At 39.4% G+C, this 13,695-nt stretch overlaps 1 protein-coding gene across 2 annotated transcripts in view; it reads left to right on the forward strand.

Moving 5' to 3' along the window:
- EMB3131 (Pentatricopeptide repeat (PPR-like) superfamily protein) overlaps positions 1 to 2,539 on the forward strand; it is a 78,076-nt gene extending 75,537 nt beyond the window's left edge. For both annotated transcript variants that reach the window (XM_089436033.1, XM_089436032.1), the window contains one exon: positions 2,116 to 2,539. The gene's annotated coding sequence lies outside the window, so the exon portion shown is untranslated. The remainder of the gene's footprint in view (positions 1 to 2,115) is intronic.
- The last annotated feature ends 11,156 nt before the right edge of the window (positions 2,540 to 13,695 follow it).

Here is a 13,695-nt window from a genome sequence, read left to right on the forward strand (position 1 = left end):
AAGTTGAGATGGACAGTGGTCAACTCAGCCAAGTTGACTGGGTCTGAGTCAACTTGGTTTGAGTTTGAAAACACTGCCCCCTGTATCTCCTGGGTAATGCAGATCACAAACACATGCTATGGCTAGTTTCTTACTATGTCTTAGTACAGGCTCATAATTTGTGTACATAAACTGGAAGGTTTTTTTTTTCTATGAGATATCTTTATATTCCATATGAGGAGTATACATGTTTCAGTCCATGGAGGACTGTTCAAACTTCAAACAACAAGGCTCGAAGTCATGACAAGAAAGACTTCTTGTGAGCTCAACATGTCACATGCAGGAATTGATCCCGGGTGGGTAGGATGACTTCTCCCAACCACCTGAGCGAAACCCAGTTGACCACAAACTGCAAACTTGACTTGAAGTGACACTTGTTTCACTTTAAGAGAAATTTTGGTCTGTGAATCAGACATAAAAGATGGTCATTAAAGCATATAAGCATTCCTATTGCTCTAAGAAATGGAAAACATCCATTTATAATGCCTTTGCTGAACCAACATTTGTGCATCAGATAGTGTTACTGTGCCTTTAGTGCATCCCAATGTTGGAGTTGATAACAGATAGAAGCAACTGAAATTAAAGGCTAGAGATTTATTATTAATTCTAACATGGGAAGCAGCCATGTTTTACAGTTTATCAATGGACTCCTTTAGCCACTGTCTTATCCATTGTTACAAAATATGGCCATATTAGCCATTTCAATATGAAAATTTGATTGTAATTCGATTCAGTTAAATTATTAAAAACATTGATTTGGTTTGGTCAACATATTTTTGATCGAATCCAATCAAATTTCTGCAATTTGATTGGGCTTTTATTTGATAAAATGTGTCTGCAACTCTGCGGTTTGATGGTGATTCAACGCAGTAGAAGAAACACTCAAAATTAAACAAAAAACATCAAACATCATGCAACTCTTTGCTCTGACTTGTCACTCCTCTGCTGCTTGCTTGCTTAAGTCATTAACTCACCTGCTCACTAAGTGGTTCTGGCACATGGATAACATATTAAATCCTATAACAAATGGAGCATGTGTCATCAACACTAGTACAGTTTTTTATCTTTTGAAATTGTGAAGAAATTGCTTTATTTTAGTTCCAGTTCGTTTTTCTCAAAACTACTCATGAAGTGAATTTCAATGCAATACCACACATATTTTACTTTCTATCGGAGTTGCTGATAGAGTCAGGAATGGCTTTGTCTAATAAAAACACAACTTCTCATCCACGAGAATAATGAACAGAAGGTTGATATTTTGGTCCTGACTTCAACTCCTGAAACATCATTGTGGCTCTGAAGTTGTATGAATTTATGCTTTCCATTTATAATTCATAATTCATGGTTTGAGTTCAAACTTGTCTGAGCTTTGAGCATGATACCTGTCTGCTGGAGTTGCCAATTATTATTTTTAATACAGGAGCAGTGCAAAACTTTATTTAAATTTGAGACATCTATACGAACATTCCAGAACTTGCAAGGCGCATATCAGTCATAAACTTGAGATTATCAATGGTTAGATCTTTCAGTCAGTACAAGAACCTGCTGCTTGCAATCAGTCAGTTTAATCACCGTCCTCTCCCTGATGCATGGACTGCAATGTGTCTTCATGTGGCTCATTTTCAGCACCTTTAATATTAAGTTTGCCTGCAGTTCGAGACTTGATTATCTTTCGTTTATTGTAGTTTACTGTTATGTGGGTGCTGACTGTTCAATGTTGCATGGATTAAAACACAATCAGGGAAAGGTAATGTTGATAGTTGGCATTTGAAAATTGGGCATTGGTGTTTTAACACTTATGTCTGGAAATACTAGTTAAAACCTTAACTAATTGTGTTTCAGAAATGCCGTTTGCTTATTGTTTGCAGTTATATGATATGCCCCAGATAACTGGAGACTGATTACTTAATTCTTTGATTTTGCTGTTCTTAGAACAAGTGAGAACAGTTTATTGGTTACTAATATTTCATCTCTTAGATCTTTCAAAGAGAGAATTCAGAACCCTTGAAAGGCAAAGCTAAGAAGTCTCTTGTTAATTGTGTTCCAACTCTGATGGCATGCTTTGGTGTCCTGCAGGTTGAGATTTGGTCGCTAAACAGATAATAAGAACTCAGAAGCTCCAAGAATTTCTTTATAAGAACTCATCAGCTCCAAGAACCGATCTTAGCCATTTTCAGATGAATATACAACAGATTCAGATGATTTTGTGATCATCCTTAGTGCTGTGCATCGAGTTCAACTTGTCAAACATATTTTCTTTCAGCGGCATTTGTATAACATGCCGATCTTTTGTTGTGTCCAGGTAGTACCATTCGGAAAATTGCGATGGAAGTTTGTTCAAGTCTCTATTGACGGAATTGAGATTTAAATATTTTGTTTTGAGTGGAAACCTAGAATACAATTGTCTTGTGCACTCCCTCATATAATACCAGATTGGCATGGTAATGCAATTTACATTGTAGAAATATGTTTATGTATTATCATGTTTATAGATTTTCTATCTACGTCTATCCAGTATATTTCATTCTCTCTCTATATAGTGGTTTTATATTATGCATACATATCAAATATCTCTCTTTCATATATTAAGAGATTTTTATCCTTGTTTATATATCTATATTTCACTAATATAGAGTACTAATATAATTATTTGTTGTAAGTATTATTTTTTATGAAGATAATATATGATCACATAAGTTTTATCCGTGTCAACATCTCAATCAAACTGCACTGTAGAAACACCACCTGCACAAATATCTCAAACATACTGTGCTGTAGAAGCACCTTTTGGTGCAATAAGCATAGTGTAGAGAACTTTCTTTTTGATTGTTTTTATAATTGTAAAACACGTTACAATGGCAATGCCTCGATTTTTCAAACATTAAAGCAGGCTTATCTTCAGGAGAACTAATGCTCATCTCCTGTTTAAGGTTTGAAACATCAAGAGATTCATCAAAATTTAACAGAGGTCTCCACCCTTTGGATCACAACGGTGTGAAACCATGAAAAATGACAATATTATTAGTTTTTGCTGCTGCTATCTACAGTTGCATATTATGCAGTTCATGGGAAAAGTACAAGGCCTGTCCCTGATGAGTGAACTTGGCTGATAGCCTTAGGTGGTAACTAGTTGCATCCAGTTTTCCACCCCACTGACTAAAATACATTAACCTGTAGAAATATAGGATACCGTAATCCATCTTGATAGGAAACTTGCAAACAATTGTTGTCATTGTAGCAAGGTTAGTAGCATTTTCCCATTCTGTGTACCGAATTGATTGAACTAACCCTCGAGAAATCAGTGATTGAAGGTCATTTAACAATGCTACATGGGGATGTGCCTCTCATGTTTCGAAGATGGGTAAACTAAGTATTGGAGATTTCCCTACATCTTTCTTTTTGGGAAATAGGGAGATGCAGGGTGGGACATTTCCCTTTTATGGGGGATGCCAGGATTCCCTCCATGGTTTTTCCCAGTGGCTTTTGAAAAAAGGAAAAAAAAAGAAAACAAGAAAAAAAGAAAACACCACACTCATTTATGGCTATGCTTTTGGCCATTGGTTGCACAGAAATAGAGAAGCTTTTGAAACTCTGCAAGGATGTTGCAAGAATCTCAAATACTGCTAATATTTCTATCCATTGTGGTGTCCTGTTTTGTGCATAATGTTGGGGTTAGTGCCATGCGAAACCCATACTTTAAGAAAGCCACCTGAATAGCTGGCAATTTCAGAACAAGTTTCAGCTCCTTAACTTGTGTAACTGAGCTGCTTTGTAGGAAAATGTTCTCTCTCTTGGAATCATTACATCAATTAAGAGAAAATTATATTGTAGAAACCAAAATTTACTTATTTGATAGTTTGTATAAGTAACACATGCAGTAGTGCCAAGTTAGATTTATCCATGTAGCTTGACAAATAGAATAGGGTTGTAAGCCTGATTGTAATCTTGTTTGTTGAGCAATAAATATACTGATACCTTGCCCCATGGATATCTTCTTGATACACTGTCAGGGTTTTCCCACGTTAATATGTCTTGTATGTCAGGCCCCTACTAGTGTAGGGGCCTAACATTGTATGAGTGCTTCTTTGTTATCTTTATGTCATTATTTATTTGCAATTAATAGTTTATTCGGGCTCATAAATACTACGAGTAGTATCAGAGCTAAGGTGAAAGGGGTTGAGTTCTATTTATCACGTATAGAAGAAGAGGGTCCAAATCTTGTATAGGCATCATCGAGCAGGAGAGTGATTGTCTACACACTGTAAAACCTATCGAGAAGGTGTCCGCACATAGGTTAACCCTAGTCACCATTATAGAGGAGTGAGCTGCTATTTTTGGCCCGTAGAGTCATGTTTGCATAGAGGTTAAACCCTAGCTGCCATTTGCAGCGCATGGAACCGAGTTTAATTCATAGGAGAGGAAGGTCGTAGAGGTCAAGTGGATCCTTTTTTTTTTTTGTAAGTTGTAGAGGTTGAGCGAGGAAGCAACCCCTAATAAATTTCGTGGAAGAGAGTTTATTCGTGTTTGTTTGAGACATTCTATCCACACGGTCTAGCCATGTAGAGGAGGCATGAAGGAGTTCAACTCGCAAGTCTATAATTCTAATCGTGTTGGTGCATGACCCAGGTGGTACAAGTGTGTGTGTGTGTGCACCGATTTGCAGAGTCATTTTTGGTAAAGAAAAACACACACATACACACACATTTTCGATTTAGTGGAGGTTTGTAAATATTTATTTGGGCTTATAGAGGCTGAGTTTGGTGGAGGCCACAAAGTTTGGTTTGTGGTGAAGGTACACAAACATATTAAAATTTTTCCATATTGATATCTTTTAAAAAAATCGATTTGGAGGGAGCTTGTTAATTTTAGATAACAATGGTATGTTCTATGCTTAAGCACAATTTACTTCAATATTCCGTTAGTAGCCCAATGACAGTTTCCAATTATATCCAGTATCAATCACATTAACTTATAAACATTGATAGTAAATGCATATAGAACATAAAAATATATGCAGAAGACAAGCCAAGACAAGAGGACACAAGATGTGGCGGATTCCAGGGACAAACCCCAAAACAGATCTGCCAAATCAGAAGTCAAATCAATGGTCAATGCAGCCCTAACCAGAAAGTCAACGGTTGTCAAAGCTGCCCCAAATCAACCTGTAATTAGCTCCGTCAACAACAGAATAGTATGGCCTCAAGAGAGGGTCAAAGTCAACCCAAAACAACTCGGTCTACTCAAACAATGTTTGTTGTAATTTTTGCGTCAAACAAAAAGTCAATGCTACAGTCAACGTGGTCAAACTGTCCCTAATTGCGTTGATTTGCATGCCAAGGAATGCGGCCTAAAAAGATCGAAACTTTGGCCAAAAAACATAAGTCAATGCTTGGTCAATGTACCCAAGTCAGCGCTGGTCAACACTGCCCTAATCACAAAAAAATTTGGCCTCTAAAAACAGCCTAGAAATTCGTCCTCTTCCACACATGCGAAGTAGAGAAGCCTCCAAGTTGTACGAACCAATCAAGAGAGCAGAGAGAAGATGATGTGATGAGATGAGTGAGTGTAAATGAGAGAAGGGCCACTCCTATTTATACAATTCGTTGAGGGTCAAGAGAAACATCCATTGGGTTTCATGAGTCTACATTTGATTGAACCCGACCTCGACAATTTGACCATGAGAAAGAATAAATTCAAAATTCCATTTCTGCTTGTCAGAATGACATGATCTTTATATCAAAATTGTACCTCTCGGAAAAAGGAATCCAATGCAATAATCATCTCCATCATATGAGCTGTCCTAAGGTGGAAGTTGGCCCTAGTTGCCAATTTTAACACTCCCTTTCAACTAGGGAGAATTCCACCTGCCAATCCATCGTCATTCCAACTTGTCATCCTGAACCATCATGCCATCATTGCCTTGCTCTGTTGAACCATGAAGAAATAATGAAGAAGTGATCGATAGTGAGTCATAAGATCATACCACTCTCCATTGACAAAAGTCAATCTTTGATCTCAGATCAAGTTGTTGGATACCATGCATCCTAGTCACAGGGAGTACGACATTACATGATGCGTCCATCGGTAGTGCTATGGTCCCTAACCAGCTTTTCCCAACTCATTGGCCAGATGAGAGGTACTTCCCATGAGTCCCAGACTCTATGGGCAGGATGTGTGTTGAGGCATCAACAAGAGAAGGTGAACCACTCATCCTGCTCATATGACATAGGAGGAGGTGAACCACTCATCCTATGCATATGTCAATCGTAGGGGAAGGTAAACACTCACCCTACACACATGTCAACCATAATAGGGTATCACAGGGAAGGTGAACCACTCACCCTGTATCCAGTGCACCACTAGGGGAAGGTGAACCACTCACACTATTGTCGCTCATAGCTAGCTCCAAGAAGCACCCCATGCCCCCAGGAGATCCCAAAGCTTCGTGTCTGAGTCATACGAGACCCTTATAGGAGGGTCGTTCCACGACTCCAAGTCTCTCTCGGAAGGTTAAGAATTTGACCTTCCCGAGAGGCTTTGTGAGAATGTCTACAACCTGCTCATCTGTCCTGATGTGTTGGAGCCTAACTGCTCCTCGTTGTACCATATCTTGGATAAAGTGGTACTTGATATCAATGTGCTTGGAGTGGTCATGGAACACAGGATTCTCTGATAGATAGATTCCACTCTGGTTGTCGCAAAAGATCACGGTGGTATCTAGCACATGCTTAAATAGCTCACTGAAGAGCTTCCTTAACCAAACTGCTTCACAACAGGCCATACTCGCAACAATGTATTCGGCCTTGGCGATGCTTAGTGCAACCAATTTCTGTTTCATGCTCATCCAAGATATAGAAGCAGACCCCAAAGAGAAGGAACACCCGGACGTGCTTTTACGATCCACCACACTGCCAGCGCAGTGAACATTTGTATATCCATGTAGCCTCAAATTCCCGGTAGTGTATCTTAGACCATAGTGGATTGTGCCTCGGAGATATCTTAAGAGATTCTTGGCAGCAATCCAATGAATGTGACGAGGCTCGACCATATATTGATGTGTTCACAACGAAGCATATGTTAGGACGAGAGTTGACCAAGAACATTAGTGCCCCCACAAGTTGAGGATACTCGGTAAGATTCGCTAATGTGGGCCCAACAACACTTACACATAGCTTCTTAAAGTTGAGTTCCATCAGAGTAGTCACGGACTTGCAGTCCATCATCCCACATCTCTCAATTAGCTACATAATATATTTTCCTTGCGAAAGGAAAATCTCACCTGACTTTTGCCAAACCTCCAACCCTAGGAAATAATGCATCAGTCTTAAGTCCTTCATCTTGAACTCGAAAGCCAACTCTGTCTTGCATTGATGAATGAGAGGGTCATCACCTGTCATAAAAAGATCATCCACATAAGGGACTAGAATTAGAGGTCTGTCCTTTTCAACCTTGAATTATAGGTTCGGGTCAACATTGCTTCTCGTAAATCCCAACTTCATAAGATAGCTATCGATCTTCTCATACCAAGTCGTAGGGGCTTGCTTCAAGCCATATAGGGATTTCTTCAACCTGCGTACATGTGTCTCACGATATTGAACCTCGAACCCCTCGGGTTGTTCCACATACACTTCCTCCTTATGCGAACCATGCAAGAAGGCAATTTCGACATCCATCTGATGAAGGTTCCATCCTTGCGAGGCAACAAGGGTTATGACTGAACGGATGGTGGTATATTGGGCAACTGGTGCAAATATCTCATCAGAATCTACTCCTTCCTTTTGAGAGAAGCCTCGAGCTACAAATCTGGCCTTGAATTTCTCAGCAGTCCCATCAGCTCCATGTTTGATCTTGTAGAGCCATTTCGAAGTGACCATTGACTTGTTCTTGGGTCTAGAAACCACATCCCATACATCATTCTTCATGACCAACTCATATTCCTCGTTCATTGCATCCTTCCAAACCTGTTGCTTCACGACTTCTTCGAATGTACAAGGCTCATATTGTACAATGGTACTCATGGCAGCTAAGTACCTTGGTACCTATTCAACTTCTTGCTTTCACGAAAAGTCCCTCTCGGTGCAATATGTTTCTTAGCATCTTCAAGGGTATCTTTGAGCCAAAAAAGCCCTTTTCTTGAAGTAGTGGGCTCACTAGAAGGTGGATCAATGGGATCCATCAGACCTTCAACATCGGGCATCGGTTCATCAGACGGAGGTTCATCCTGCTTTTATGCATTAGCATCATCATTGTCTTTCTTAAGAATAGGAAGATCTCAGATCTTTCCAAGATCAGAATCTTCATCGAAAGTGACATCATGACTTAATTTCACTTCCCTTTGACTAGGCACGTATATTCTATATGCCTTTGAAGTTTCACTATAGCCCACAAATGTTCTTTTCTTCCCAGATGCATCTGGTTTGTTTCTTTTCTCTTTCGGCACATGAAAGTATATGGGACAACCAAAAATTCTAAAATGAGAAAGATCAGGTTCTTACCAGTGAATACTTCTTCAGGTGTCTTGAAATCCAAAGCTTGATGTGGGCATCGATTTTGGACATATACCAACGATGTTGGCAGCTTCTTCTTATAAGAACTTTGGAAGACCTTGATCATGAAACATAGCCCAGGTGGCTTCTATGATAGTACGATTATTCCTTTCGACAACACCATTTTGTTAAGGAATATATGCGGTTGTAGTCTCCCTCTTAATGCTAGCTTCTTTACAATAGTCTTTGAATTCATTTGATGCATATTCGGTACTTAGAATTTTGATCTTCTTCCCTGTTTGATTCTCAACCAAGGCTTTGAAGAAACATAACCATTTGAATACTTCATCCTTCTTCTTTAAGAAATAGGTCCATCTCTTGCGAGAGAAGTCATCCACAAAAATAACATAATACAAATATTCACCAAAGATGTCATGGACAACATACCTGATAGATCAAAATGGACCAATTGAAGAATATCAGTGGTTTGAGTCTCACTTGAGGGGAATGGTTTCTTTGTATGTTTTCCAGATTCACATCCCTAACAAACACCTTCATGATTTAAGTTGAATTCGGGCATCCCTGTGACCATCTTCCTTGCATCGGGTAAGGCTTTAAAATGAAGGTGAACAAATCTCCGGTGCCATAATTCAGATTGAAGAGAGGTGTCACAAATCGTTGCTCCCAACGAACTTCCTCCAACCTGATAGAGACCTTCAACCCTGAATCCAAGAGTGAATGCATCTCTTGGGTTCCTTTGCCAAAGACGAACCTTCCCATCCACGAATGTTACCTTGAAGCCTTTATCTTCCATCGTAGAAATAGAAACCAAGTCCTTTTTCAGATCAGGTACATATAACACTTCTTGCAAATGAAGAGTTTGACCTTGATTTAAGTGAAGAGTAACAATCCCAATTCCTTTCAAGGGATAAGTGGCATTATCCCCAAGTATAATCCCCATATTTGTGTTCTTTTCAACTAAGTTTGAGAGGGCTTCCTTGTACCCAGTGAAGTGCCTTGAGGCACCGCTATCAATCAACCAATGGTCCAAAGTATCTGGAGGAGAGACGATGGAGAGGGCAGAAATAAGAATAAATTCTTTTTGCTTTGGAATATTAACTTCATCATACCTGGAGTTTCTCGACTTCTTGGGGGGATGACCATTTCCATTTCGAGCAGCGGGAGCATTCCTCTTTCCTTTGTTATTGAACCTGTTGTTCCTTTGATTGCCATTCCCTTTGAAGTTATTGTTATTGTTGTCATCATCTCTTGGAGTATCCTTCTTGTGAGGACACTCTAAGAAGTGGCCAAATTTGTTACAATTGAAGCTTCTACCTTTCCTTCTTTGAATCTTGGGTTGTACCCTTGTCCTTGATTTCTTGGAACAACATTGTTCTTTCTTTTAGAATGAGTGGAGAAAGCTGTAGCTTTCCATCATCCTTATTTCTTCTTGAGTGCATCTGGTCAATAGTTCATCAAATCTCGGAATCCTGTCATTGTTGAGAATGGTAGTGTTGAACACATCCCAATCTCTTGTAAGCCCCCCAAGAGCAATAAGAGAGAGTTCTCGTTCACCAGTGACTTCACCAATAGATAGGAGATCATTCTTGATCTCGATAATCCTCATGAAGTAGGATTGGATGGATTCTCCTCTATTTATCTTGATATCTTTCAGCTTGTTCTTGAGAAATAGAATTTGATTTGCATTGTTTACTTTGAACATCCCAACTAGCCTTTCGTACATATCCTTAGATGTTTCCAAATCAGAAATATAGGCAACCAAAGGCTTATGAATAATGTTGGGCACCTAATCCTCTACAGGTTAGTGTGGAAGCCGAATAGACTAAAGGAGTCCAAGAGACCTTGGGATGTGGAACCCAACGGTCAAACCATGTACTATAAATGTATATCATTTGCTAATAAAAAATGTACTCATGTTTTATCTTTCATATTATCTTGCTGCCATGTGTGTGTTTAACATGGTATCAGAGTGGGCGATCTCTTGCCCTGCTCAAGTGTGAGCCACCTGTTTCTGTGGCCTTTGTAAACCAATGCTCTCCTCCTGATTATACTTTTCTGAGCATTTCTTAGAATAGAGGTTGTTATCTCTATTAGCGCTGCCATTCCTCTGCTGTGAGCAGTCCTGGCCCTCTGCGACTTAAATTCTCTATTCTGAAATCCTATCAGCGATATTTTAGCTGCATTCTCTGCCCACACTAACCCGAATAGAAAATCCTGGTAGCTCTGACGCTTTCACTGACCTGAAAGCATCATTATTCCCATGCGACTCACTATTATTCCACTGGACTGTTCCTTCTGCTAGGCTGCTCCTGTAGCTGCTCCACCTGCATACAAAACGCTGCTCTCTCCCATACATTGCTGAAATTTCAGTTCTTGAAATGCTCCATACGCAACACTCATATATAGCCTGTTCCAGTTCTTGAAATGCTCCATACATTGCTCTCTCCTATATGCACAGTGCTGGGCCTCCCTTGACTGCATTTATCACTGCTCATATGCAGTACTCATATATTTGTAACTCCTACCTTGCCGTAACGCGCCCAGGTTCATCGTTAGATATTGATTTCTCTGCTCCATCTTTTGACGTTGTTGATGGGAAACTGATGACCTCTTTCGCTGTGTCTGGTTTGTACTTCATATTCTGCTGCAGCATGGTGATTTGGATTATGACATTTACAGTTCGAGAATAACCATCTAAGAATGCATAGAGCCATTTGATGTTTCAGTGCTGACCATATACAAATGTTAAAGACTGAATTCTCTGTTGATTCTCTATCCCTCTGGTTGATTTATTAATCAAACTCTATCTCCTGTACATTGAATGTCTGCGTTTATTGAATGCTGGGACTGTGAACCCTCTGCATTTGTTGAACGTTGAGACCGTGAGAGAAGCGTTGAACCCTCTGCGTTTGAGCAAACTTTATTATGCCAATTGAACTAATTGAATACTGCGTTAAATGTTGAATGTTGTTTTGTGGAAGAGCATGAATGCTGCATAACCATGGTGCAATGAGCGTGGACTGAGACTCTGCGTGGCGTGGCTGCTGGGATGTAGAACGTGCACGTTGTATTGAAGACCAAACGACTCTGCTACAGGCCACAAATGTTCGAATGTGAAAGGCCATGCGATTGAAGGAATGCACGCCACTCAAAGGTTGTTCAGGATTGACATAATGAGGAGGACTCTGAAGTCGAAGCCAAAGCCGAATTTGAAGTTGATTAGTTGACATATTCTGAAATGATCGAGTTCTGTGATATTTTAGAGTCTAGCGTGGAATATCTATCTTGAAAATTGAAATCCTGCCAATAGTTGTTAATACTGCATTGATTGTGGTATGTGTTGGTCTCTGCGATGAGTTCTATGCATTGGAATGTTCGTTGAAGACTCCAACATGATGCGTTGAGTAAGGAATTAGTGTATTTGCAAGCTGGCGTATATTTGTCAAAGCTCTGTGTTAATTCTGTGGTTTGGAATAGTCTAAAATGAAGATGAACCGTCATGTATGTGTTGGTCTTTCAATACTCGTTAAGAGGTTGATTGAAGCATTACATTTAATTTTTTAAGCCCTGCATTATGCGTTAGAATCCTTTTATTAAGGTTGTGGTATATGATGGGCATATATACCATATATTAGTTGCCTTGAATTAAAAACAATGCATCTATGTTATATATTTAGTGCTAGTCCCATTTAGTGTGTCTATGCTTGAAACTGGATGCAAAGAAATACAAGCTTCATCTCTCCACTATCCTCTTCGTGTGGCTGTGCCTTTACCTTCACATTTACGGCCTTTGTTCTTTTCTTATAACTGCGGATACAGAATAAGTAGAAGAAAAGTGTTGTGTGAGTTCATTGCGATTGCCTTCTAATGTGGATCTACTAAAGCAATTTTGGCATGACCCGCTAGCGGTGGCAGTGGCAATTGCGTGGATATAATCCCAGGTGGCACTGGTGATGAGTGCTAGGGAAATGGATGCTAAAGATGACCATGTGTAATTTTGTGCTGCGTGATCCACGTCTCCAATATTGAAATCGTCTTCCACTTCCAGCAAATGGTGACGAATCAACTCCACCATATTCGAGGCTTCGGTTTGAAACAAAAAAATTGGGAACAATTAATATTTAGTCCAACAAACACATACTAGAGCTGAATGTTTAAAACTATTATGAATAGTACATGTATAAGTTGGTGAATGCGATGGTTCGGAATGTTGGCAGCGATAGTCAGGAAGTGGTAAACTGAAGGGCGTTTTGAAGGTGAATCAAAAAAAAAATTGAAGTTCGTCCAGGCATCGTTGTCAAGGACGAGGGTGACAACATCAAGTGTATGCCCATCTTTTCAAGAATAATTTCACTTTATGCTGAGCAAAACGAGTTGCAGTTTGTTGTTCCTGGCGGCCTTATTGGTGTGGGTACCACAATAGATCCCATGCTGACACGTGCTGACAGGCTTGTGGGGCAAGTCCTTGGAAAAGTTGGCGAGCTACCAGATGAGACAATCCCTCCTTTGGTGATGGAAATTTGATGTTAGCTATTGGTTTTAGTTTCTTGCTAGTGTTATCTGTCTCACAATAGCATGATTCTGTAAAGGACAATTGAGCTTACCAAGCAAGTTTTGGAGCATGGTGTCTTGATTATGAACAAAATATAATTTTGTATCATTACCTAAAATAAAATTGGGTTTGAAGTGGCGTGGAACAGTTAACTTTTGACACGATTTTCTACTCATATAATAGTCGCAACTATTTATCATTTTATAGGTGCATTTGTAGTTGAAGACAACACGGTTCCTCTGATTTTATTGTTTTGAAATGGACCGAATGGATGATGTATTAAAACCATTGAATAATTTGATACATTCCACTGTTGATGAGATGGTTAAGATCAACAAAACCTCTCTTTCCAATATTAAAATGTGTCTGCAAAATGCACAAGAGAATATTGAGTTTTTGCAGCTTGAATCTCAGCTACAACAAGCAGAATTACAACAGTGAAGTCATCTTTCTGAACCTATTTCTGTTCAAAAGATTGAAACAAACTCCCATAAACAACAAGACAATAATGTTACAATTGATTTAGATCCAGTGACAAATAAAGCAACAGTTGTACATGCAGATGTAGAAGTTCAGTTTGCACTTCCTAAGCCCATC

Source organism: Pinus tabuliformis, chromosome 5_2, assembly GCF_031772625.1.
Source record: "Pinus tabuliformis cultivar Carrire ecotype Pingquan chromosome 5_2, CPIR1, whole genome shotgun sequence".
Taxonomy (NCBI): Eukaryota; Viridiplantae; Streptophyta; class Pinopsida; order Pinales; family Pinaceae; genus Pinus; species Pinus tabuliformis.